At 41.4% G+C, this 26,922-nt stretch overlaps 1 protein-coding gene across 1 annotated transcript in view; it reads right to left on the bottom strand.

Moving 5' to 3' along the window:
• TMEM200A (transmembrane protein 200A) overlaps positions 1 to 26,604 on the bottom strand; it is a 66,362-nt gene extending 39,758 nt beyond the window's left edge. The window contains exon 1 of the mRNA XM_033094631.1: positions 26,064 to 26,604. The gene's annotated coding sequence lies outside the window, so the exon portion shown is untranslated. The remainder of the gene's footprint in view (positions 1 to 26,063) is intronic.
• Positions 26,605 to 26,922: the final 318 nt, after the last annotated feature.

The raw sequence follows: 26,922 nt of genomic DNA, 5'->3' as shown, positions 1-26,922 counted from the left end.
TATATATATATATATATATATATATATATATACACACATATATATATATACACACACACACATATATATGGACCAATACAATACTAAAACTGATTAATTCTTTAAGCATATTTTCCTTTTCTTCTTTCCATATTTGTTGCACTTACACCACGTGTGGGAGCTGCAGCTCAAAGGAAGACACAGCGCCACCCATTAGGGGCTGGCAGTGGGGGTGGGGTGGGGGCACAGGCTAACTGACCATTATCATCTCAAAGCAGGGAATACTGGATGACTGCTGTAGACAGCGGTTCTCAACTGGAGGCCACTTTGTCCCTCCCAGATGGGGCTGTGTCTGGAGACATTTTTTTATTGTTATAACTTGAGATAGCGTGTTACTGGCATCTAGTAAGTAGAGGCTACAGCTGTGGCTGAACAGCCTACAATGGGACAATCTCCCACAACAAAGAATTAGATGGTCTGTTAAGAGTGGGAAAGTGGAGAAATCCCGCTGTACTGAAGGAGAGCCAAGAAAGACCAGGGCAGAGGAACCAAACATTCAAGGCTGCCCGGGAAGGTCAGAGCAAGCTCATAAACATTGGCACTGACTCGGGAAGGAATCTGCCAGGCAATGAGCCGACATCTGCTCCTTGCTGAGCAGTATTATTTTTTTTGCAGCCCCAATTCATTCATTTATTAAGCACTTACTATATGCAATGTGTTCCCCCACGCTATGAGGGAGAAGTATTCATGAGAAAGACAGGGTTCGCACCTTTATGTGTATAAATACTAACTCTTGTCAAGCTTTCTCACATACTTGATCATTTAAACCTTAGAGCAATCTTATAAAGTAGGTGGTACTAGTCTCACTTTGTAAATTCAAAAGTGGTTGACTGTGATTAAATGACAGACCACACAGAAAATGGTAGAGCTGCTCTGAACGCAAGTCAGTCTCGTGCCCCCCCGCCCCCTGCATAACAGTACCCTCCATAATGTGTGTCACAGGCACATATGACATGATACAAGGCATTGGACATTTCACCAAAATGGGACACATTCAGATTTTCTCTACAGCTGCTAAAGTTAAGAACTTCGGAACGCTTCTTGGTTAAAACTAGATGCCTGAGAGGTATAATAAGATCTCATTTCTCCAGGATCCAAACAACTGAGATAAAATAGAAACAAAACTGTATGATTTATAATCATGTCTAGCAGGCCATGAGATTTTGTAATCAAAGAAAGATTCAATTATAGTCGAAAATAGTTTGTAGGCTGTTGTTGCACATATCGTTTTTTATACTTTTTCTGAAAATTTGATAAAGCATTTATACCATCTTAGTGAACCAGAACATCCAAGAAACTAAAACACTTATTTCCGGCATTCTGGATAAGTTCTTAACGCACTTAGAAGCAGAAGAACTTAAGTGTCAATACGAGCAATTTTCACGTGGCTAAACCTTCTTAAGTACATTAACAAAGCAGTGGGTGGAGACCTTATAGTTTTAGAATACCGGGAGCCCATGTAATGAAATGAGAACATGGAGCCTTATACATATGTCGTTTTCTTAGCATAAATGATCAGGAAATTGTACTGAGGAACTTTGAAATGTCTAAGAAAATCTGAAATTCAGTGAATCCTCAGAACCAACTAATGGTGTTAAAATGTGGCTTGTGATCTTCTCCGTATCTGAAATGATTGGTTTCTCGAAATTCTGAGTTTAATTTAACCCTCACCACAACCCTGGGAAATCAGTATCCATTTGACAGATGAGGAAAATGAGGCAACAAGAGGAGACATAGTCTGCACTGGTCACTGAGTTACCAGTAGTAAAGGAAGACTGACTCCGGATCCCTGCACCATTCCCTGGGCTTTTCCTCCTATCATATTAAATTTTTTTTGGTGGAGGGCCCTGGGATCCATATAACTTTCAAGTTTATAACACCTTTTTGTCACTCTCTTTATACATATATATTTTAATAATATGGTAAGAGTTGAGGGAAGCAACATGATGTCAGAAAAGCAAGAGCTCTGATGACAAACCCTGTACTTGGTAAGCAGCCAAGGCTAAGTTCCTTCACTTTTCTAGAATATTCATGGATGGAAATTCAAATGAAAAGGCATGAACAAAGTACCTACCAAAGTACACAGAGTACAAACGAACAAATGTTAGGCATTTTCCTTCACAGCAAGATGAAATTCAAGTTCTAAAGTACCATTTACTTCGCAAAGCCTACGCTTTCTATTTGAGAAGGCACCTTGCAATGGTCTCACATGTTCAGTGTTGGCTTGGTGATCTAAGGTCCTGGTCCTAGCTCTCCTCCATACGTTTCTGCACGCTCCTGCCTCGCTCTTCCCCTAATTCTACAAACACTGAAATATCTATTCTCATCATTATTCCCAGCATATGCCTTCACTGCCCTTCTCACAATCTATACTTGGCATTCTAGACACTGCATACAGTCGTGCGTGGCCTAGGCTGAGACTCAGGAGACACCCCCTCACTCCAATCTGGCTCATGCTTCCACTAATATCTTGCTGTATGATTGAGTCCCAATTCTAAATCTTTGTTTCCTCTTATGTAAAATCAGAGGACTATATTAGATATTCTACAGTCTGTCCAAATCCAACAACCAATAAAAGTTCTAATCTATAATTACATTCTAAGGTTCTAATTTGTTGAAAGGCAATGAAAATATCATTGATCTATCTAATTATCTAAAGATATTGGAGCTAGAATATAGTAGCATTTTCATACTTATTTTATTTTATATTTTATATTTATATTCAATAAATCTTCATCAGATGAATGATGAAGCACTGCTCTTTTAAAAACTAAGTTTGCTTGTCTTCTCCTTAAACGGAATGATTAGTGTTAACATTACTGCTATTTAGTGATATGCCACGTGCCATGAGTTACGTGGTCTTACAAGCGCCCATACCTGCAGTGGTTCACGTAATTCACATTAAGCTGAAATAAATATGATTTAAAGAAGGATATACAAATGCTTTCTTTTTTCCTCCTTGGTAATTTCAGTGTCTGTAATTGAGTGATGCATGTAATTGTTTAAGTACCATAATTATTTTAAAAATCAAATATATACTTACAAATATAAAAATTAATAGTCATTGTTTCTGATGTCAAGATTGAAAAAGCACTGATTAGCTAATTATGCCACTCACTAAAAGAATCAACCACCTTATCAGAAACAGATAAAACAGTGATACATAAATTTAGATTATTAAATACTATACATGAGTGAAAACATACATAAGCAAGAATGCACATATAAAATCAACAGAAACAGAACTTACCTAAGCAATGAGTGGTCACCCCCAGGGGATAGGTCCCATTTTCTCTAAGGACAGATATAAGACCTCTCTTGATAATTCATTCCGGGAGTTATCAACTTAGTTAGGAAGCAACTGTATATAGTTAATTTCCTAATGTAGTTTAAGCACATTTCCTTTTAAACTTGTTTTCCCTAAAGAGGGAGCGATTTAACTCTTCAATTGAAAACCAGTAATAAGAGCCTTCTCTTGTCCAGAACAATCCTAGTTCCTTTCACATTTTAAAACTTATTGTTCACCTAAAACTTGAACTCCTTCACTTCTCTTGATAATGTAGATTACAAAAATGGGCATGATAATCTCCCAATGACCTCCACTAATATGTAATAAAGTTAATGAATTTTAAAATTTTACTCTCCTCTTTCCTAAGTGGTACTTGCCATTCTCCCTTTCACTCCCATACTACTCATTATGGAAACTTCCACCTGTGAAAGGAAACTTGTTTTGAGAAGCAGAAACTAACTGTAAATTTTGAATTCTCTAAGACATTGGAATACCTACCCTCACATTTTTGTGTTCCTTCCTCCCATCACAAAAGGCAAACAAGACTTTAAAAGCTTCCAAACAGTTAAAAACAAAACAAAACAAAACAAAAAAACAGAAATTGGACCGGGTTCTAAACCATTCTAGTCAGAAATATTCCCAGTCCAATTGCCAAAGAGCCTCACATATGACTATTCAGGGAAACATGGATACAACAACTGTGGCACGATTTTGGTCTAGAATTCCCTCTACAGATTTGAGTCCCTTTGGCTCAACCAACTGCAAACAAACTTGAGAAGTCATGTGGTCAAGTCCACACATTGCATTCAAAAGATACAGGGTTGCCTACCCTTTTAAACACCTCCATGTACACAAAAATATTTGTTCTGCTACAAAGAAATTATGGGAGTTTTTGCAAAGGCCTTAAATTTTGTCATATTATTTTTATTACAAACACAAGAGGGCTGGGGGACAGTTACAGACAGGTGATCCCCTCATGCATTCTTTTCAAGCATTTCAGTGTTTCGCACCACCACCTTCTAATAAGAAAGACATTTTGTTACAAAATGATAGAGCTAAAAAGAGTCTTAAAGATCAAATCCTCTTAGAATTGATAGATAATTTTAAAAAGAGCCTCCTTCTACCCACTCACTCTAATAGTATTAAAGCATTATTGATGAATGAGCTACGTGTTTGCCTCCACCACAACTGAAAGGTTTAGAAATAGGTTCTCAGCGAGGAAGTGCCTGGGAGTCCTACAGGGTCATGTATAAAAGGACCTGGCTTTCAAATGCTGATGAAGAAAAAGGAGCACATACTGCCTTTGGACAGTTTTAAAATAATAGTATTGAAATGCAAAGAAAATTCGTTATATTAGAAAATGTTCCAAGGTCTTTATCTGTTGATAGTACATTTGTACTTGTTTGTTTTTCCTTTTTTGTGTGTGAAAAAAATATTGCAGGGTTAATCACCTAGAGTAGCTTTTAAAGACTGAGGGTTTCCTTGATATGTGAACGCGATAGAGATTGGGCAATGCTGGCTGCATCGTTGGGGGTTTGGTGGGGGGAATGACGTCAGAGATGAAGAGCTTAGAAGCCTTCTTTAAACCACTTTCCCAGATTCTCTAATGGTCTGAAAAGATCATGGATTCCCACACGCCAGTCTTTATATCTGACAATAACATGGTTTCCGTTAGTAACTAAAAGTAGACAGTAAAAGGTGCTCTGTTAGGGCAGCCCTAGCTTGCTCCAAAAGGCAGAATCGGAGTCCAGAGCAGCATCCAGTTTTGCCCCAAGCAAATGCAGGGGCTACCCTTTCAGGCATTTCCAAACACTCAAGTGCTGCCACACAAACATCGCTTACCCTTCATCTGAGCTTCAGTTTGAGCTCGTTTCACTTTGTTAGAGATCATTTACCTTTCAAGGAATGGGGCTGGGATTACCTCCGAGAATGGAAACCAAAAAGCTCTTTCAATACTTTAGATATTTTTAATAATGACTGTGTATGTCAGTTGTTGTATAAACCCAGATACATACGTACATACAAGTAAAATAAAGAATATAGGAAAATTCTAGATAAGTCAAGTTTAAGAGCCCTCCCCTCACAAATGTATAAACAATTTCCCCTAAAGTACCAATATGATTTCAGAAAGAGGAGTTTCTTCCTCAGCTGAAGGGTAATTTTGTCAACTGTCCATTTGTATTTCAAAGCACGGCCAAAGGGCAAAAGGTAGCCCCTAAACATGTATCTGAGAATTCTTCCTGTGGTTTATTTATAGTAATATGAGATTACATAGTGTTATGAGTTGGTTAATGCTCGGACTCTTAGAAAAGGTTTTCAAAATGGAAAATGGGATGAAAGATGACTGGTTACAAGGTTATAAGCCTCCTTTTATTTCAAGAAGAACATGATGTAAATTACAGAGGTTCAAAGAAATTAATATTTTCTTTAGACAAATGAGCTTCTAAATAAGGGCATTTTCTTGGGCAGATCTGGATGGAGATGAAAGGACTGGAGGAATGGGGAATGACCTCGTTAAATAGCCTCCTCTACAAAATGATCTATAAACTTAGTTTACAGTGAATGCTTTTTACCAAGGTAGCGACTTATCTTTATTGTGCATTGAAAGTTATTCATTGGAGGAACTTTGATTTGGCAAAATAAGACAAGTGCTTTATGTAATAAGGTTAACAACAACAACAACAAAAATGGCCGGACAAATCCCCGACAATAAACTCTGTTTAGAATTGAAAGGAACTCTGTTAGATCACTGGAAGAACAAACAGATTATAAAAATGATCACAAAAGCCCTCTTCCAGATGAAGTCCGTCCCCCAGAGCTCTGACAGCACCCCGCTTTGTCGTCACTCACTCACCTCCAGGCACAGGATCCCAGTGGGGAGCCCCGGCCCCCCTCAGTCCTCCCAGTGGCTCCATGCCATGAGAAATGAAAAGTTTCATTATGTAACCTCCATAATTAATAATGCCCCAAAAAGTGCGTGTATGTAGCATAAGGTTAACAAAGCGAATTCCCTTTCTAGATAAACACTGCTTTTTTCTGACTATTTTCTTCCACATTTATATCCAAAAGATTGTATTAAAAATGACTGAATGGTCTGTTTCTCTCAACCACTGGGATAGAGATAAACCCTTTTGCAAAGATATAATAAATAAAGGTACTACAAATGTAAACTTTTGTTATATTAGAAGAAAAGCAAACATCATCCCAAACTGTCTTGACATTGTGAAGCTTCTACAAAGGAAAACATTCCATCAGAAAACTTTACAGTTGTTATCTGTCCATTGACAAGTTAACTTCAGCATGCTCTGATCATCACTTCAAATGTTACGCTTGATAAAAAATACCAAAATATCCAACAAACATATGGAAAACATGCTTTTCTTTCCTGAATCAAAGAAGGAATGTTTTAAATTTGTATTCATTGAAACTGTAATTTGAAAACACAGGTAACATCATCATCCATGTATCCTTTAGAGAGGTATATTTACAAAAACTTCAGGAACATGAGAAATGTATATAATAAATTTAAAAAAATATTCTTTAAGGGTAAATTTATTGTATATAAAATACGGATAAAAATTTCCAATGTTTTTGAGAAAGTACTTAAAAAGGGGCTTTTTTTCACATTATTTGAATAAATTATTCCTATAGACTTTTTGGGTCCACTGACCCTCAAAGTTTTAATAATTGTCAGAATTATTCAGAAAATTTTTAAAAAGGAAAAATAATCCTTTGCACTTATACTGAAGACAATATTTACCATTTTCCAATGTTCATTTTTATCTCTATACCAACCAAATGTGATTTATTAAAACACTAAAAATTAAAAGAAAACCAGACATATGAGGTCGGACAATTAACTTCGTGAACTTGTTGCAACGATGTTGCTAACCATTTTTTATGTCAGAGGGATTATTCATTATGAATTTGTACCAACTGGACAAACAGTTCACCAAGTTTACTGTTTGGACATGCTGAAAAGGCTGTGTGAAAAAGTCAGACGAAAACAACCTGAACTTTTTGCCAACAATTCATGGCTCTTGCATCACAATACACCAGCTCACACGACACTGTCTGTGAGGGAGTTTTTAGCCACTAAACAAATAATTGTATTGGAACACCCTCCCTACTCACCTGATCTGGCCCCCAGTGACTGCTTTCTTTACCTGAAGATAAAGGAAATATTGAAAGGAAGACATTTTGATGACATTCAGGACATCAAGGGTAATACGATGACAGCTCTGATGGCCATTCCAGTAAAAGAGTTCCAAAATTGCTTTGAAGGGTGGACTAGATGCTGGCATCGGTGCATAGCTTCCCTAGGGAAGTACTTTGAAGGTGACCATAGTGATATTCAGCAATGAAGTATAATTGTATCAGTATATAACACTTTTTTTAGTATGAGTTCACGAACTTAATTATCTGACCTCATACCTCCTGGTTTTGAGCATGACAGTTCATCATTTATTGATCAGAATTTTCAGAGACCTGGAAAGCAATATGTAGAGACACGGCTGAGTTATGAGTTTGGGGAACCAGAGTATTTGCCACAGCCAGGCATTCAAGTGTTCAACTTTCAATTCTATTATAATGGCTTCATGGATGCTTCAAAAACATCAAAATGAATAAGGCCAAGAAAAGAACTGGATTATCTATTGTCATTTAATACTCCCCATCTGGCTACGTTTTGGAATGCCAGCATGCCCAGACTTTGCTGCCTCGTTCTGTTCAAGATGACACTGCTGACTTTTTAGCAACGATGAAGAAAATTTCTAAATCTAGGGTGGCTATTCCTCTGAACTAGTTAATATCCTTGCTTGATAAGACCCACACCTAAATCAAGGTGACACTATCGTACCTGATGCTACAGGCACCTAATGATATCCTTGGAGCAGCTGTCCTAATTCCATTCAATTCAACAGTTTAAGAACCACTGAGAGGAGTCAAAAACACAATAGAACACCACACCTAACCTTAAGGAGTTCACACAATTCATTAGGTGAGAGGGTTAGCGTTTGCTCTGGAGTCACTAAGCAGCCAGAACAGGTGCCTGAGGAGCCGAGCCACAGAATGACTCAACAGAAGAAACTGAACAGCAGAAACCTGGCAGGCTTAGTAGCAGAAATGTTCCTGCTTAATGCAACTACATTGCCCTTTCCCCAAGAAGATGGAAGAAGTTTCCTGGGGGGCAGAGAGAGGATACTTCTTGTAGGGCTGCAGCCTTTCTTCAGAAGCCCTGGTCTCCAAAAGGTCTGCATCCTTAGAGCTGAAGTGGCCTCTATTTTTGGTAACTTTGCCACTCGTAACATCACTAATGGAAAAAAACAAAAACTCTTCTCCTTCCAGTCTCCATTCAATTCTTTTTGTTTTGCCCTGAGGGAGACGATAGGTCCATTTTTACTACTTAGACCCCTGAGTGTCAGAGACAGAAACTAGACAAGTCACTCTCAGTGCATCAGGCTTAACTGCTGGCATGAGCAAAGTACCTTGAAAGTGCTGGAAGGTACAGCCAACTCTCCCAGGAGAGGCAGAGGGAGACTCCACAGGAGAGGTGCAGTCAAAATGGACCTAGAAGAATGAAAAGTGCTTCCACCAGCAAAGATTTCAGCTTAGATAACAGGCAGAGGTAAGAGCTGTTTCACACAGAGCACATGTGCAAAGGGCATCCTGGTGGGAGTGAATGGAGAGAAGGGACCACATTGGGCAGTGTCCACTTTGTGCCACACGCTATACTAGATCCTTTACTTACATGACCTTTTACAACCCTCAGCAAACTTTCTACAGAGGTCATGTCCCATGCTAAGGATGAGCAAATTAGGGCTTAACAAGATTAAGTAATTTGACCAAGGTCACATAGCTCTTAGATAGTAAAACTCAAATTCTCCAGTGATTTTCAAATTATCACTGGTAATGGGACTTTTTTTTCCCAAACAAAATCTCATTTAAATCATAAATAATCAGAACTTGACTCTCTCTTTCTCTCTCTCTGTATATATATCTATGTATACATAGATATATACATAGATATATAGCTATATATACATACTTTCTTTTGTAACATCCTTGAAGGAGAGCCACTTCAGCCTGACAGCCAGATGGCACTGGGTTCCGATTAGCATGGTGCTAACTCCCAACGGACTCAAAGTCCAGAAGAGTTTTTATTTTATACTTTTCAATCATAACTTAAGAAAGTACTATGGACATAATAAGCACTATTGAGTACTTTGGTAACTTCATTTTATAAATAACATTATTCTTGAATCTTAAATAATCTTTTAATATAATTAAAAATATAAAAAATGAAGACTATATTAGAAGATTAAAGAATGGAAATATAGTTAATCACCTCTAATTTGACAATGCTTCACAGAAGGATGATTTCCGATTTTTTTGTACATTACTTTCATGTACTACCAACAACTCTCCACTGTGTCTTCCTCTGTAGGAAAATAAGACCAAGGATGTGATCCTCCCTCAGTGTCCATCATCACATGCGACCTTTAGTAACAGGTGTTTGTTCTCTTCCATTTTAATGAGCTAAAATGCATTTATACTAAGAGCCAGGGTAATCCTCTGAGTCATTTGTTAGCTGTTCAAGCACTTCTTTTTTAAATTACATACTTTCTTTGTAGTGTCCTGGAAAAGAATATAGCTTAAACCTCTATTTGTAGTTTTAAATCTATCACAAAGATGATATACTAATGCTTTAAAATAAAATTGTAAGACAAGTAAGTCCTGGGGATATAATATACAGAATGGTGACTATTATATATTTAAAAGTTGATCTTAAAAGTTCTCATTAGAAGAAAAGTAAACTTTAACTGTGTGGTGATGGATGTTAGATTGTGGTGATCATTTTGCAATGTGTTGATATATATTGGAGGAGGCAAGAATGCATGATGTATCAAATCATTATGCTGTATACCTGAAACTAATATAATGTTATATGTCAATTATGTTTCAGTTTAAAAAAAAGTATATTCAAATGCTTTAAAAAGTTAATGACCTCCTAAATTGAAGGCAGCAATGGAGTTGACAGGAGGAATAGATTAGTAATCAGCATAATGAAATTGACCTTAAGTGTGCTATTCTACCATTTTATTGTAAAGATATGACTCATACATCTATTCTGTTCTCATTCAGTATCAACAACTATGACATGAAATTCAAAAAAAGGTTTTCTGTAATTCCTAATCTCATTTCACCCAAAAGTTTGAAGGCTCTAGTACATCAAGGTTGCACTGGTAGATTAAACTGGAGAAAGAAATTGAACCCACATCTTCAGAAAGGGCTCACTAAGGAGCATGTGCAAACCAAGCTTTACTGCTTATACCATGGACCTTTCATCAGTGACATCACACCCCTGGCTCTTCTCCCACCTCCAGGGCTGCTATGTGCCCACATGCTTCTCTAACGACCAATATATGTGGAAATCCCCGAAACACACCCCTAAGTCACCTCCTTTGCTCAGTCTCTATTCTCTCCCTGGCTTTCTTACCACCTACATGGTAATGGCTCTCCAGTTCATGCCTGCATTCCAAATGTCTCACCTGAGCTCCAGACCCATCTGTCCGGATGTCTACTTGCTCTTTCCCCTGAGATGTCTCACAGGCATCTCAAGTGTAACACGTCCAAAACTGAACTCCTGAACCTAATTTAGGTAAAGTCTTCCTCATCCATGCAAATGCTACCAGCACCCATCTCATGCTGAAATCTTGGCACGTCCTGGACCGCAATAGCCCACATATTATCAGTTATCAATGTCTGCTGACGCTGCCTTCAAAACCTTTTTACTCTGTCCGTTCTCGACCTCGCCACTGCCACCAGCCAATCGGATGCCCTGTTTTCCTTCATGCCTTCTTGCCTCCTCCAATCCCTTCACCATGAAACTGCCGGCCATAGTAGTGGCTAAATGTAAATCAGTTCGTGTCAGTCCTCTTTTTTTCAAAGACTGCTCTTTGGATCAGGTATCAAACCCTCACCGTTTCCCACACAGCAGTACGAGGCCAGTACGAGGCCACTGCCCAGCTTATTACCTTTCCTTCCACCCTCTCTCCCCTGCTCACTACGATTCAATAACAGGGCTTTCTTTCTGATTCTCAAAAACACCAAACTCCTTCCTTCCTCAACCTTCCTGCATGGACTTTCCTCTCTAGCATGTATCTTCTGCAGACAAGCTCCTCTGGTCTCTTTCCCATCTTACAAGACATTTGCTGGGGAAGCATTCACTAAGCCCCTGACTCTCAACCCTCTCTCCTACCAACCTGTATGTCTTCATGGCACTAATTACACTTATTATTTATGATGTAGTTGTTTTTGCCCCCACTATCAGAGTATAAGCTCCTTCACCACCCCTTTCATAGCTTTTCCCCAGCATCAGACAGTCAGTACCCAGCCTTTCCCCAGCATCACACACAGTCAGTACCCAGCTTTTCCCCAGCATCACACAGTCAGTACCCAGCCTTTCCCCAGCATCACACAGTCAGTACCCAGCCTTTCCCCAGCATCACACACAGTCAGTACCCAGCTTTTTCCCAGCATCACACAGTCAGTACCCAGCCTTTCCCCAGCATCACACACAGTCAGTACCCAGCTTTTCCCCAGCATCACACACAATCAGTACCCAGCCTTTCCCCAGCATCACACACAGTCAGTACCCAGCCTTTCCCCAGCATCACACACAGTCAGTACCCAGCTTTTCCCCAGCATCACACACAGTCAGTACCCAGCCTTTCCCCAGCATCACACACAGTCAGTACCCAGCTTTTCCCCAGCATCACACAGTCAGTACCCAGCCTTTCCCCAGCATCACACACAGTCAGTACCCAGCCTTTCCCCAGCATCACACACAGTCAGTACCCAGCTTTTCCCCAGCATCACACACAGTCAGTACCCAGCCTTTCCCCAGCATCACACACAGTCAGTACCCAGCCTTTCCCCAGCATCACACACAGTCAGTACTCAGCCTTTCCCCAGCATCACACAATCAGTACCCAGCCTTTCCCCAGCATCACACACAGTCAGTACCCAGCTTTTCCCCAGCATCACACACAGTCAGTACCCAGCCTTTCCCCAGCATCACACACAGTCAGTACCCAGCTTTTCCCCAGCATCACACACAGTCAGTACCCAGCCTTTCCCCAGCATCACACACAGTCAGTACCCAGCTTTTCCCCAGCATCACACAATCAGTACCCAGCCTTTCCCCAGCATCATACACAGTCAGTACCCAGCTTTTCCCCAGCATCACACACAGTCAGTACCCAGCCTTTCCCCAGCATCACACAGTCAGTACCCAGCCTTTCCCCAGCATCACACACAGTCAGTGCCCACAATATACTGTGTTTCCCCGAAAATAAGACCAGGTCTTATATTAATTTTTGTTCCAGAAGACGCATTAGGGCTTATGTTCAGGGGATGTCCTCCTGAAAAATCATGCTAGGGCTTATTTTCTAGTTGAGTCTTATTTTCGGGGAAACAGGGTAGTAGGTGCTCCATGAGTATCTGTTAACAAATGAATGCTGATATTTAAGGAGATTTTTCTGGGCATTCTGCAAGTTGTTCACCCTGACAGCCCTGGTTCTGATTAGGTGGCTAATTTCACAAATTTCACAGCTTTTCTTTTCCTTGACACATGTATGTCACCTCGACTATTCAAGGGCCAAGATCAGGAGGAGAAAAGCCTGGATTTTCATACTGTATCGCACCTAGTACTCAGTTAAGGGGACTTTAGAAAAAGTGAACTTCCTTTCCAGACCTCAGATTTCTCACTGTTCTTTGAAAAACATCTACTCACAGCTCTCATACTCTGAATCTGTGAATGCACACAGTTTTCAATCCACAACAAAATTTTGTTCACACCCAAAGTTAAACATCCGCTGTTGGCTTTGGAATTCTCTGGGCTATTGCATCAAGGTCTTTATCAATGTCACTTTCATTTGATCACATGACTTCCGAGAACCTTGCATTAGAGTTCAGGCCCATCAGACAGGGCCTACAGGTGATGAATGCAGACAGTGGGCCTCCACTCACTGCCTATTTCCTTCTGAGACTAGTAATGACCATGAGGATGGAGCCCCGCAAAGCCCCACTGTAGGTTAGGATCCCTGCAGGTGCTTTCCAGGTTACTCAGAATAAAATCCAAAATTCCCTGGGCCCCAAGGCTCTCTAAAAGCTCCTGTTTTGTTTTAATCACACTGGCCCTTTACTATTCAAACATTTCAGGCCAACTCCCACCTTACCCGCTGCCTCCTCTTGGACTTTGCACTTCCTGTTTCTACTTCCTGGTACTCTCCTCCCCCAGACAGTCTAAGGATTCCTTCCCTCCCTCCATTCAGGTCTCTGCTCAATGTCAGACCTTATCAGAGGGGCTTCTGTGACTATGCTACACTAGTCCTTATCCCAGTTGCTCTGTACCCGAGCCCTGCTTCATTTTTAATATTATTTGTCACAACAAATTGTATGTGTATTGTCTGTGTCCTCCAGCTGGAATGCTGGAGAGGAACTTAATTTGGTTTCCTGTTATATACCCAGTCCCTAAAGTAGGGACTCAGAAAATAGTTATTGAATGAATATATAAAGGAATGAACGAGTGATGCTCTAGGATAAATCAAGAAGGAAGTAGGATTGAGAATTTTCTAATCAAAAGCTACAGAACAGGAAGTCGGGAAGGAGAGGTACTGAGAAGGACTTGGAGAAGGACCTTAGGTCCCTGAACCACAAGGCAGGAGAGTCAAGAGGCAGCCCCCACACCCCCCACCCCTTCCAGGAGGCGGAAGAAGGGAGGATGGGGTTCCTGGGGGTGCAGGTGGGGTTGAGTTCCCTGGGGCCTGCCGGTCAGTGAGTCTTCTGCCAAATGAGCACCGAGCCTCTGGCAGGTGGGGCAGGAGAACGGAATCCCCGGGATAATATCTGCAGATAGGAAAAGCAGGATGTAGGTGGCCTTGTTACCTGGAGATAAATGGCATGTGCTGCCTTTTTCATCTTTGTCTTCTTTTTGTAATCTGTGTCTTAAAAATCACTTAACCGAATTCTGAATTTAAGGCTCCTGTGAATTAATCCACAATTTCACTCACTACCATTCCGTTTCCCCAAACTCAGACTCAGGGAGATCTACGAGTATGTATCATCTTATTTCAAAACTCGCACCCTCACTCTAACTACTTCTGATCTTACACGACGGCGACGGCGACGGCCCTACAGACTGCAAGTCCTTTGAGAAAAGCCTGTTATGCTTGCAGCACTGACCACAGTGGCTGCCTGCCACTTAGCACGCTCTGATGACTCAGTAAGTGTATTTTGAACTGGATCTCCCAGGAGACACTGAGTTAAATATTCATTAACAAACACCACTAATTATATGCTGTTAGCATTTTTCTTCAACTATACAGGTGTTGGCAGAAGAGTTCTGAATAGAGGTTAGTTCAAGGATTGAGAGACTCACAGGATAAGTAAGGACTTTCCACATTTGTCAAGTAAGGTGTGATAAGACTACGGTGATGGTAATGAAACCTCCACCTACCATGTGGACTTTCCAGAGATTTCTACCTGTAGGGCTGGGAAATATATAAAGATGATTATAGGTGGTGTGTATTATAATTTTCAGTATTTCACTTTCTAACACTTTGAATATAATTTTAAAATATTAATAATATTCACAGTTAACACCTTTGTCAAAGAAATTATTTGATCTTTTCATTAAAATACGGTGTCGTGTCTTAAATGTGATTTTATAACCTGGGGTGTTATTGTCCTAACATCATAGAAGATCTAATATAATTAATTCTGTAAACATTTCCTGAATGCACACAACATACAAGTTACTCACAGTTAAAAAACATAAGCTTCCCATAACAAAAAACTTTGCAGTGGACTGACTAAGCTGTTTATATCCTACTGATACGATAATATATTAATATTTAATGCTTTCTTTTATATTAAAAACCTTCTGAAGGAGGACATACTGTATACAGAATGTCTGCAGCCACATAATGATGTATGGCACATCTTGAGGATAACTAACTACACAGGGAGTTTTTCTAAGGTGAATGTTGCTTTTGCTTCCAACCCCGGTATCATCACCACAGTGAAGTACTACTTTGCATTCCTAACCTCAACTCCTATTTTTAATAAATGATCTCAAACATCATTCTCCAAAAGAAAAACCTTCTCATGGCTTCTCAGTACCCTGAGCATAAAGCCTACCTCCCACCCCCACCCAAATATGTAAGGCTGGCTCCTTACAATCTTGCAGATCTCGGCTCAAAATGCCTCAAACACAGAGATGCCTTCCACGATCTATAGCCCCCTCCCATCTGACCTATAGAAGCCCAGGCACCCTATTACGTCAGATTCCTTTCCTTTCCTCTATCTGAAACTGCCCCCATTCTGTCCATTCATGCGGTTATTGTTTGTCTTCCCCATCTAGAATGTACACTCCATCACAACCTTTGTTTTGCTTCCTACCCTATTTCCAGCTGCCAGCACATAATATTTATTGAATCAATTATTAATTAGTGAACTTCCTACAGAGTTTGAGTTTTCTATTTTATGCATGTTATGAGAATTTTTACATGTCTTATCATGAAAGCAAGTAATACATGTATAGGTCATGCTTTCCTACATGGTTTTCTACATTATCATTGTGTAAGATGTGCCTCCCATTTGACAAAATGCGTCATAGTATAATTTAATAGAAAATACTGAAAGAATCTCACTACACAATGATTAGGTGAAGAAATGAATGAAAATAATTTTGTTCAAAATTACTCACTGAGGCCATAAAAGAAAATGGCATTATAACACTATAAGAATATTCTCCTTCAACTTTTAAGAGAAAACCAAAATTATTTTTTAGTAGTGAATTATTTTTGTAAAAAAAGAGCCTTTATGGAAAAATTGAAATTGGCACTCAAAACCCACCTCAAGTTGACTGTTACAGTAAGTTTAATAGTTCCCTTATAGTCTCAAGCAAAGTTTTTTTTTTGTTCCAAGGTTTAAATAAGATCCAAGTTCCTTGTTCTTAAGCAATGAGCCAAAGTTCATCACTATGAAAACTAGATACTGTGATGGGGTTGACTTTTCTTTGGAAAAGAGGGAAATCAGAAGGTTCAACATTCAGGATCTTTGTCTGTCTTGTTTTTGGGGAATCAGTGGCTAACAGAAGAGAGGTCCTTCAGGCAGGAAATGTCAAGCATTTTTATACCCTGCTTAGAGCACATCCTACCTCACATCCTGCCCACTGGCACAATCTGATCCTGGGTGACCTGCGGGGAATAAAACAGACACAGACCTGCCCTTACTTCGAATCCTGTACAGACCATGAGCACAACGGTTACAACATTCCACGACTGCAGGGACCCACCACCAAGCCAGAGGTGGGGGTGGCAGCAGTTTCGCTCCACCCAATAGGGATCTTACCCTGCATCACCTTCACTCATAGGTTCTCAGCACTAAAAACCGCTGACTTTAAAACTCATTCTAATCTTCTGTCTGTCATAGGCCCTCGTCTGCATATTCAGGAGCACTTGTAAATAAATTTTTAAAAACTGAATGGTTCATCACAATGTTTTACCAGTCTACATTACATTCTAAAAGGGAGTTTTTTGTAACAAAGGAACAAAAGCAGCAGTGAGCATAAACTGTAACTCGTTTTGAAATGGTAGCTTTTCTTATTTAAAAAATAAGTAAATAAACCCCCAGTGCAGGCAGGGTGAGGGGACATTTCCATACACTCCTAACCACAAATTCACCTATTCTGAAAACCAGTTTTGCATTAAGCATCAAGAGTCTTAAGACATTCATTACCTTAGACACAGTAATTACCCTTCCTTGGGTCCTGCTTCAAGAATTAATCTGAAATCTGAACAAAGATTTCATCAAAATGCCATTTATAATACCAGATATTGGGAAACAGCCTAAAGGTCCAGGTTTAATGAATGGAATGGCTAATAGGTTATGGTGTATCCACACAATCAAATATTATATAGGCATTAATAAAGCTCGCCTAGCATTTGGAAAGTATTTAGGACATCAGAGGTTAAGCAAACAGAGCAGGCTGTAATATGTTATTGACTATGGAAAAATTCATTAAAAATAAGGGGGAAGAAAATGCCAAAATCTTACGGGTGCCCTTTGGTCATCAGATAATAGGCAAATGTTCTCTCTGGTTTTTTTATACTTAATATATTTTCCGAAGTTTTTATTGGGAGCATGTATGGCTTTTATGATTAGAAATAGTAACATATCTTCAGAAACGCTAAGTAACTTGACTGTATAACAAATTCTTGCACATGTTTGTTCACTGAGCTGATCTGATAATGTGGTTCACCAAGTGAGTGAAAATCTGTGCCTCTCCTCTGGCAAAATCAGTACTGAGATTCTTTGGACTCGCCCCGCATTTCAGCCCAAAGATGCTGATTCTCAAAAAGGAATATATTCCTTAGCAGGTGCCGACCTATCAGTACCTCTGTGATGAGCTCACTATGTGCAAAAGAGCCTGCTCCTTCTCAGCATTTCTTTGATCCCAAGAGACTAACATTCTTTACCTATTCTAATATCTTTACCAGCTGTATTTCAGTGTATTGTAATCATTGGTTTACATCTGGTTCTCCCATTAGATTGTGAGATTCCTGAGATCCTTGTCATCCTGACATCCCCAGAAATTAACACAGTACCTGGTAAACAGAGGGCATTTAGTAAATGTTAAATAAATTATTAACAGAAGAAAATTACCTCATTTATCCCACCCCACCCCCCAAGAGAAACATTCACTAACAGGATTCTATTGCAATGGAAATCTTGGTTGGTGCATGAAATAAGACACATTCTGGAATATATTTCCAGTTTATGGAAGAGCAGGGCAGCCCCTAACATCCAGGAGATGGTCTGGAGCTCACAGCCACGCACGGTGTTCTGTGATGGAAACGGTATCACAGAACATCAACTCTATATCCTCTACAGGTGTCCAAACCATCATTCTACATCAACTCTCAGACAAGGCCACTTTGCAACCATGCTGGATCAGAACAGAAGCAAGACCACTACGTACTCATATCTGAACACAAACAAAAACCCGCACATTGCCCAACCCCAAAATGACCAATATCCCCCTAATCTGGCTAATGAGAGCCTGCTGCTTCTTTGCCAATTATAGTGTTGGCTTCTCTAGTCTTGCCTCCTTCTAGATAAAGATTTATTAAGATACCAAATCACAAGATTATCCCTGCTCCAATCCAGAGCAAAGCGCTGAGTCTTTAAACCCTTTCTCAAAGCACTTAACACAAGCCCAAACCCATAATAACCAATTTCTGACACCCTCTTACTGATACACCCCACTTTTCTCTATGGTGTACATTCTCCCTTGCTGTAACAAAATAGCAAACCCAACCTGTTCCACCACACGTAACTTCCTGGTGGTCTCTGGCTGGAAGGCAAGGATAAGTTCTCAGGCCTACCTGCAATGCCCTCCTCCATCTCTCTCCCCATACGTACTCAACAGAACTCACCTCCTCCTGGAAGCCTCCTCTGTTGGCCTTCCAGGTTTCGGATGGCCCCATTTCTTTGTCTCAGCTGCTACTATTAAGTTTATATTTCACAGTACTATATAGCACTGCAATCTTGATTACTCTCTGAAAGACCTTTCCAACTCTAATATCATAATTATTCCATTGTGTTGCTTTATAAGTTTTATGCATAATTGTTTCGCTTCCCAAATAGGCTAAGTGTTCTCATAAATATGTCTCAAATATATTTTTTCATATACCTTCTCATTCTCCTTCCTCTTATTATATATAAATACAGTTCACTGCACACGGTGAAGATCTATATCCATCCTACATCTTAGCAGATACAAATTTGCCCTTATATTTGTTGGGGAATGATATGATGTTACTCATATTCCATTAGTAAATAGTTTCATTTAGAGCAGCTTCAAGTATACACCTTTATAGCTGGAGTGTGTTCCACATACCTACTGCGGTTTTTGCTCACTGTTTATTAATACATCTATCTACCTACCTACCCACATATCTCTAGCTCTAGTGCTGTATATATCTCTCTGATTTATCATATTTCAGGTGTAAAGGTAAATTCAGGCCAGGGCAGCTGGCAGAGGTCCCTGAAATCAGTGATTAAAATTAAGCTTCCCAAACATCTGACTTGCTGACGTATGTATCTTGCATAATGATAGAGATCCTGCGCTGAGTGGAGAAAAAAACCTACTAGATTATTAGGTTTCCTGCCAAAACCAGATATAAGGCTGCCGGTCCACTGTATTCAGATGACCTGCTCTCATCTCATATTCAGATTTCTAAAAGTTAACTCACGGGCTCCCTTCACTACCACACGCCCCTGCTGACTTCCCTATTTCTATGGCCCAGAATTGAAACTGACCTGGCCCTGCCAGAAGGATGATGCCCTGAAAATCCAGAATGAGATCTAGATTCAGAGAGACCTGGGTTTCCATGCCCGCTCCTTCATCTTCCAGTCCAGCCCCAGTGGCTCAGGCAAGTAACTTAACCTCTCTAAGCCTCCATTTCCTGGCTAAAGAAAACAAAAAAGGGATATAATATTTACCCTCCCAGGAAAATATATATATATATATTTACCCTCCTAGAACTCTAATGATTTGGTGAGATTGTTTCTAAGGTGCATGGCAGACACTCTACAAATGATAGCTCTTTTTCCCCGGATAGTGCCTGACAACTAATAGAACCTGTCTCCCTCTGAGGAGTGCCCATTCCGTGTTCTGCTTCCTTACACAGGGAAGCATAATTAAAGCCAGGGCAGATGGAAGTCATCCCGTGGTGAGATCAATAATCAAGCTCCAGTTGTTCTATTGAACTGCCCACCTGTTCTACTTCCTCATACCACTCCCATCCACTCTCCTAGCTACACCCCAAACCCCAAACCAAGAGCCTATTCTTTGTTGGGGTCTCACGTTGGCACTCCTGTCCAGTGTGTCTCTGAGTATGGGTGCTCTGCACGATCACCTGATAACCTCCTTTCCATCCTCTCTGTCTGCCCGGATCTCGGGCACTCTGGTTGCCTGTGAGAAGGCCCAAATTGCACCTGGTCCTCGATTTGTCTTCTATCCTGGATTCAGCCTTGGGCTTGAGAGGTAGTGTCGCACAGAGTATTAAAGCACAGGCTTTTGTCTTGGACTGCCATGGTGTGAACCCCAGCTCTTCCACTTAATGACCACACAACCTTGAGCAAGTTATTTCCCTCCCTACCTTTCAGTTTTCTCACCTTAGAGGCTTATGAGATTTAATATAATGAATTTATGACATTTAACATAATGAATTTAAAGCAGCATGTAACATGGGGCCTGGCATACTAGGTCGGTCTTCAATAAATGTCAAGGCTACACATATAGTTTTGCCCCTAGGACTCCTGGTGGCCACAGGCCACCTTTCTAAACAGTCCCGGTGCTGTGAACATACCCACAACACACAGCCATTTCACCTGCTGACCCAGCCTATCTACGTTGCTCTGTCCTGATCCGTTTCATCACACAAATGCTTCTGTCGACGCGGATCCTCCTTCATCCTGACATATAATCTCACCAGCCTTTCGTAACGTTGTTCACATAATGTTGTAATTTGGGACCTATCACCTTACGTCCCTAAGTGATAACCCTAAGCTGAGCCTACTGCCTTCCTCCTGCCCATCTCCCACAAACACAATACATTTGTGTAAACAATAGTTCTGTGTTCATCACTTCACTTCCCTCTGCAAACTTCCACGGGATCCATCACGCCCAAAGTAAGAGTCTCCAATCTCGCTAGGTGACCAGGGCTTCTGGAAATGTAATCCTTACGCTGGAAGTAAGGCACAGTGGTATTTGCTAAAAGTACCCCAATATAGATAAATGGTGGGCTCTTCATACAATAACATTCTGTGAACTGCAGTCCTCCTACTGAAGTCTAGACATGAGGGGCATTATTTCATGACAGGGCTTTGCCTTGGCTGGGAGGAGGGTCCCACTTCTGGAATTTGCATGGCCTGGGGCATCTGAGATGTCTCCCTATGCAAACTTCCCATCATAGTGCAGGGGTCTTCCCTGAGAAAGGAGGGGGCAATTCTCCTTAATAGCAGACATGCTGTTTTTGGTTGGCAGCATGACCAGCGTGGGGGAACCACACATGTACGTGAGCTGACAGAACTGTCCATCATGGCAGCGCTCTCGGTCTCCTCCTCCCCACCCCTCCACAGTCTAAGACTATCATGGGAGCGCTCTGCGGACCCAGGGACTGAGTCAATGAACACCGAAGCAGCGGCAATTGAATCCTTTCCAGGAGATTTCCAACAATGGAACCTAGAGGAGGCAAGACCTCTCTTTCTTAGGGTTCAAAAGCCCAGAACGCAGGCTTAGAAGTACCAACAATCATCTTTCTCAGGATATGGAAAAGGTCTCGGAATGAAGCTGACTCAGAAGAAGAGCTGACTCAGAGAGAGAGAAAGAGAGTGTGTGTGAGAGAGAGGAGAGAGAGAGGAGTGAGACACAAAGTCATGTGTCTCTGGGATCCAGTTATGACTGAAGCAAAGTCCATCTTTAGACTCTCCAGTCGCATGAGCCAATAAATCTTCCCTTTTTGCTTAACCTAGTTAAATGTAGGTTCCTCAGATATATAAACAAATGAATCAGGACCAACTCCCTTCCACAGGAACACAGGGTGGGGTGGTGGGGGACAGGAGTTGTCCCTCTTGGTAAGCTTAATGTTTGAAGCAGATGACTAGGATACTACAGGAAAGAATATACAGATCCACATCTCACCTTGCTCACATTCCATGACTTCTGTGTAGTTTCACCTCTGGTGACAAAGTTTCTAAAGCATAACTGCTACTGGAACATATCACATTAATTCACAGCGCAATGGCCCAAGCATCCCCACCTTTAAAAGAGGATTTCCTGTTACCAGTTGCACTGAAAACTCTTGGAAGAGTCTTATCAATGACTAATAATCAAGTCCCCCAGAATTCCTGCTGGGGAAGGGGAGCACAGAAAGAAAGAAAGCACAGAACAGGAGTAATCAGACTCCTGTTAAATATATATCATCACTGATTAGAATTCAAGACATTCCAGGAGGGCTCAATCTCATACTTGGAAACTCTTCTCTTCCAGAATGTAATCTAAATTTTTACTCAGAAATTTGAACCTTCACTAAAATCTGATGCCAACCTTCTCTCTCCATCCCATTTACACAGGGTTTCCAAAGCATGTGCTATTTAGCTTCTCCTCTCTCTCTGTAAATCCTGCAAAAAGGCAACAAAGTGTACTGGTGCTAGCATGCTTTGCAGGATTAGTCCTGGTTTCATCATCTTTCTGCTCTAATTATTTCTAGGGGTTGTTATGAAAATCAATTGCCATTATTTGTGAAAATTCACCGAAAACCATCAAGTGCTAAGTGAATGTTGGTATTTATTTTATTCTATACTATGCACTCAGACAATTAGTGACGGGCCAGATGCCCCAGGTGAGATCTCCTCCTCACCTCCTTTTGTCATCGTATTACCCTTTCCCTATGTCTAGTGTGGCCTCCAGCCTGTTGTCCCCCGCCCCAAACTACTAATCAGACCATCACCACCGCATTACATTCTGATTTCTCCCTCTCCTTCATTCCACCAGGATTCATCATGCAGCATTTTTTAAAAAGGGTGGAAAGATGACAGTCCAAAGTCCTTGGTCTGTCGATGAGGACAGGGAACATATCCAAGGCCACATAATCAGTGGCTTGGTCAGGATGACAATTTGGGTTTTCCAATTCCCCATCCAGTGCCCTTAGCAACCCACTACACAGCTCCCTACTGTGCACTAGTCCCCTTATGGTCAAGGACACCTCGGGTGTTCAGTGACCTGTGGCACAGTTTCCAGTCCTCTCTCCACCAGCTGGTAAGGTCCCACAGAAGAGGCTACCTTGCCCTGCATTAGGCACAAATATTCACGCATGCTCTCTGAGTGCTTGCGCACATATCACACCTTAGTGGACAAAACAGATCTTAAGTCCTGAAATGGATATGCTTGGATATAGATAAAACTGCAAATCACATATTCCTCAACAAAATGAAGGGCCTATCTCTCTGCAGATTTGTTTTTTCCATCTCTATACTAAGTTCTTATTCCGAATGTGTTTTGCTTGGCGAAGACTCCCCAGGCTGTCTCCTATTTAGGGAGAGTAACACTAAATGGAATTTATTTTAAAACTGCCTCCTCTTTTAGACTCTACATTCTATTTGGTAAGTAATATGCATTGCCAGGAGGACTTATTAGTTTATCTTCTACTACTAATTTTGCTTAAGAAATGCAAAATGTGACATCTGCTTTTACGGTTTTTCTTAGCTACTTTCCAAAGCTAAATACGAATTTTTCCTTTAAGCTGAGAGTTATTGTGAGAATGAGATAATTTAAACAGTTCAGATTTGCTCCCCCTGTGTGACAGTAGTTATCTTTCTCTGCCCAATGAGCTGTTGTCAAAATTCTGAAAGTACACAAATCCCACTACTGTGAAAATAAGACCTAACTGGAAAATAAGCCGTAGCATGATTTTTCAGGATGCTCATAATATAAAATAAGCCCTAATGCGTTTTTTTGGAGCAAAAATTAATATAAGACCCGGTCTTATTTATGGGAAAATACGGTAGGGCTTATTTTATGTTATGAGCATCCTGAAAAATCATGCTAGCGTTGATTTTCCAGTTAGGTCTTATTTTCGGGGAAACACGGTATCACAATCTAGCTCTTGGAGCATTCAAAAGCTTCACTAAAATTTTCTCAGAGTTAAAGTAAGAAGTGAAGTCACCCTTCTTTTACAATGATCTTTCCTGCAGAACTCCCTTCTGATTGTGGGTGTCTTTGGGATACTATATGCATTTACCTGGAACTGACTCATAAACAACAGGTAAAACAGTCCTGTGCCAACTGCCTGAAAATTGCGCACAGAGACTTCCCACACAACAATGCTCTTTCACTGAAGGCTTCCCCAGCCTAGGATACAAAGCTACATATAACCAAGGTTACAAATTATAGCTAAATCATCTCTAGGGCATGAGCTCTCCAATAGGACTTCCTAAGAGAAAATCATTCCTAACACCTCAGGATACATTTTCAAGACTAAACAAATCTCATAACATTAAATTGCTGAAGCATTTAACTATAGTTTCCACTTAATAGAAATATTATTTTCTGTTTAGAAGGACTCCTATTCACTTAAGTTGTTTGAAAAGCACGAAACTATAAGCAGATGCTTCTGTATGGGTAAATAGTAGTAGAAAATAAAGTAAGGTTTAAGAAGTTTGAAAATTTAGTCTACTTCTTACAAAATGTAAGATTCTAATATTCTAATATCAATAGCCAACTAACACATTGAAGGTCATTTTATAATAAGTATTTCCACAAAGCAAGACATGAAAAACCATCAAAGTAAATACCGTGTTTCTCTGAAAATAAGACCTAGCCGGACCATCAGCTCTAATATGTCTCTCAGAGCAAAAATTAATATAAGACCCAGTCTTATTTTAATATAAGACCGTGTCTTATATAAGACCCGGTATAATATAATATATACTATAATATACTATACTATAATATAATATAATATAATATAATATAATATAATACCAGGTCTTATATAAGACTGGCTCTTATATTAATTTTTGCTCCAAAAGACGCATTAGAGCTGATGGTCTGGCTAGGTCTTATTTTCGGGGAAACATGGTTAAGTTTTACAGGAGCCACTGATGTTTATGTATAAAGCACTACAAAGTGTACCTCAGAACTTGGTTTGACTGTAAAACCGAAAAGTTAATATTCTTACTGACAAATAAGAATAGTTTTTGACTCTTGAAATGTTTTCTATACATACACTTGCCCACAACTACTTCTGAAGGTCTTCATTAGAAAAAAACAAGGTAAGAGACACTTGAGTTCAACATATTCTGAAGTACACCAGACTAAGGTGTAGTGGGGTTGACTACAATTAGTAAATTACAGACATGTGAAGCATATGACTTTCTGACATTACCAACTCCTGGTACTGAACAATGAATTGTTTTTATTACAAATCTCTCTCTCTCTCTCTCTCTCTCTCTCTTCTCTCTCTCTCTCTCTCTCTCTCACACACACACACACACACACACACACACACACACACACTTCTCAATTTAAATCTAAGGGCAGAAAATACAGAGAGCTTGCAACCACACAATGTGAAATACTGACTTGGACAATTAATTATAGCAAAACGATTAATGAAGCAAATCTTTCAAACCCTCAGCCCTTTCTCTCCTGCACAGGGGAAAGAGTGCTGAATTTGGCGAATAATTGCCTCACCTCTCTATTTTGCCTGTGGAGATACTACAACATACAGCTGTGGCTTTAGGAAACCTTGACCACACTTTGTTCCTGCCAAGGACTACTATAAATCAACGCTATGGACATCTTTACAAAGAATGCTGACTCTCTGGAACGGAAACAAAGGAGGGTGTAGCTTGGAGAAACACAGTCAGGTGTTCCCAGGCTCTGGATTCTCGAGCTGCCCCACTGGGCTTCTCTTGAATTCCAGGGACTGGGGAGTCCGGACTTGGTTTATTTCCCAAACTTCAGAAGACAGTGTTTACCCTAACTCTGGAGGCTGGAGCAGGGGAAGAGGAAGGGGGTGAAGAAACGCCCCGTTTCGGCTGCCGCGGTTGCCCATCCACCTCCCCACCCCGACAGCACCCTTTCCTTCATCCTCACCTGTCCTGAACGCGGGGACTCAGAGGTCCAGTCGCCTCTCCGGGCTGTCACTCCTGGAGCTGTTGGGACGTCTGGCGCCTCGGAAAACGAGCGAAGGGGGAGGCGGCAAGGTCCCGGGCGTCAGCAGGAATCTCGGCAGCCACCGGCTGCCGCTCTCGCCCTCCCCATCCCGGCGGGGCTCGAGCAGCGGACACCGCGGGCGAATGAGTCAGGCGAGGGGGCGGGCGGCGAGGGGCGCGGGACCGTGGAGGGGAGCGGGGGCGTCCCTACTCCGGCACCCGAGGGGCGGCGGCAGCCTCTGGGGGAAGGGCGCGCCGCTGCCCGTGCCCGCCGCGGGTCGAGGGGCCGCGGGCCGCCGCCATAGGATGCACAGCGTCCGAGAACTCCTGCCCTCGGAGGTCACCGGACGCTGTGCGCCGGGCCGGGGACAGGGATTCGCAGCTCAGGCGTCGCCACCGCTGCCAAGAAAGACAAAAGGGACCCGGGGACAGGGAAGGGAAAAGTTTTCTGCTCGGCTCCAGATGGATCTCATCGAAACCTCACGCCCTAAGCGCCGAAGAGGCGGGCTGGTGGGCGGGGTGCGGATGCGGGGCGGGCTCCCAGGAGCGTCGCGGCAAGACCCGCACCGGGGTGTGAGCCAATCTTGCGGCCGCCCACGAACGGTGGGAACTGCCCCCGCCCTGCAGCCCCCACTCTCGCGGCCCACCTCCTCCTCGAGGATGCAGACAGCATCTGCTCCCCCCATCCCAGGAACCCCAATCTCCCCGACCCGCGCCCCGGCAGCAAAGTTGCACTTCTAGAGCCGGGATCACCGCAGACAAAAACCTATCTTTGGGAACAAAATACCGCTTTCAGGAGC

Source organism: Rhinolophus ferrumequinum, chromosome 3 (assembly GCF_004115265.2).
Source record: "Rhinolophus ferrumequinum isolate MPI-CBG mRhiFer1 chromosome 3, mRhiFer1_v1.p, whole genome shotgun sequence".
Lineage (NCBI taxonomy): Eukaryota > Metazoa > Chordata > Mammalia > Chiroptera > Rhinolophidae > Rhinolophus > Rhinolophus ferrumequinum.
The sequence above is the reverse complement of the archived record's forward strand: the minus strand, read 5'-3'. Positions and strand labels throughout refer to the sequence as shown.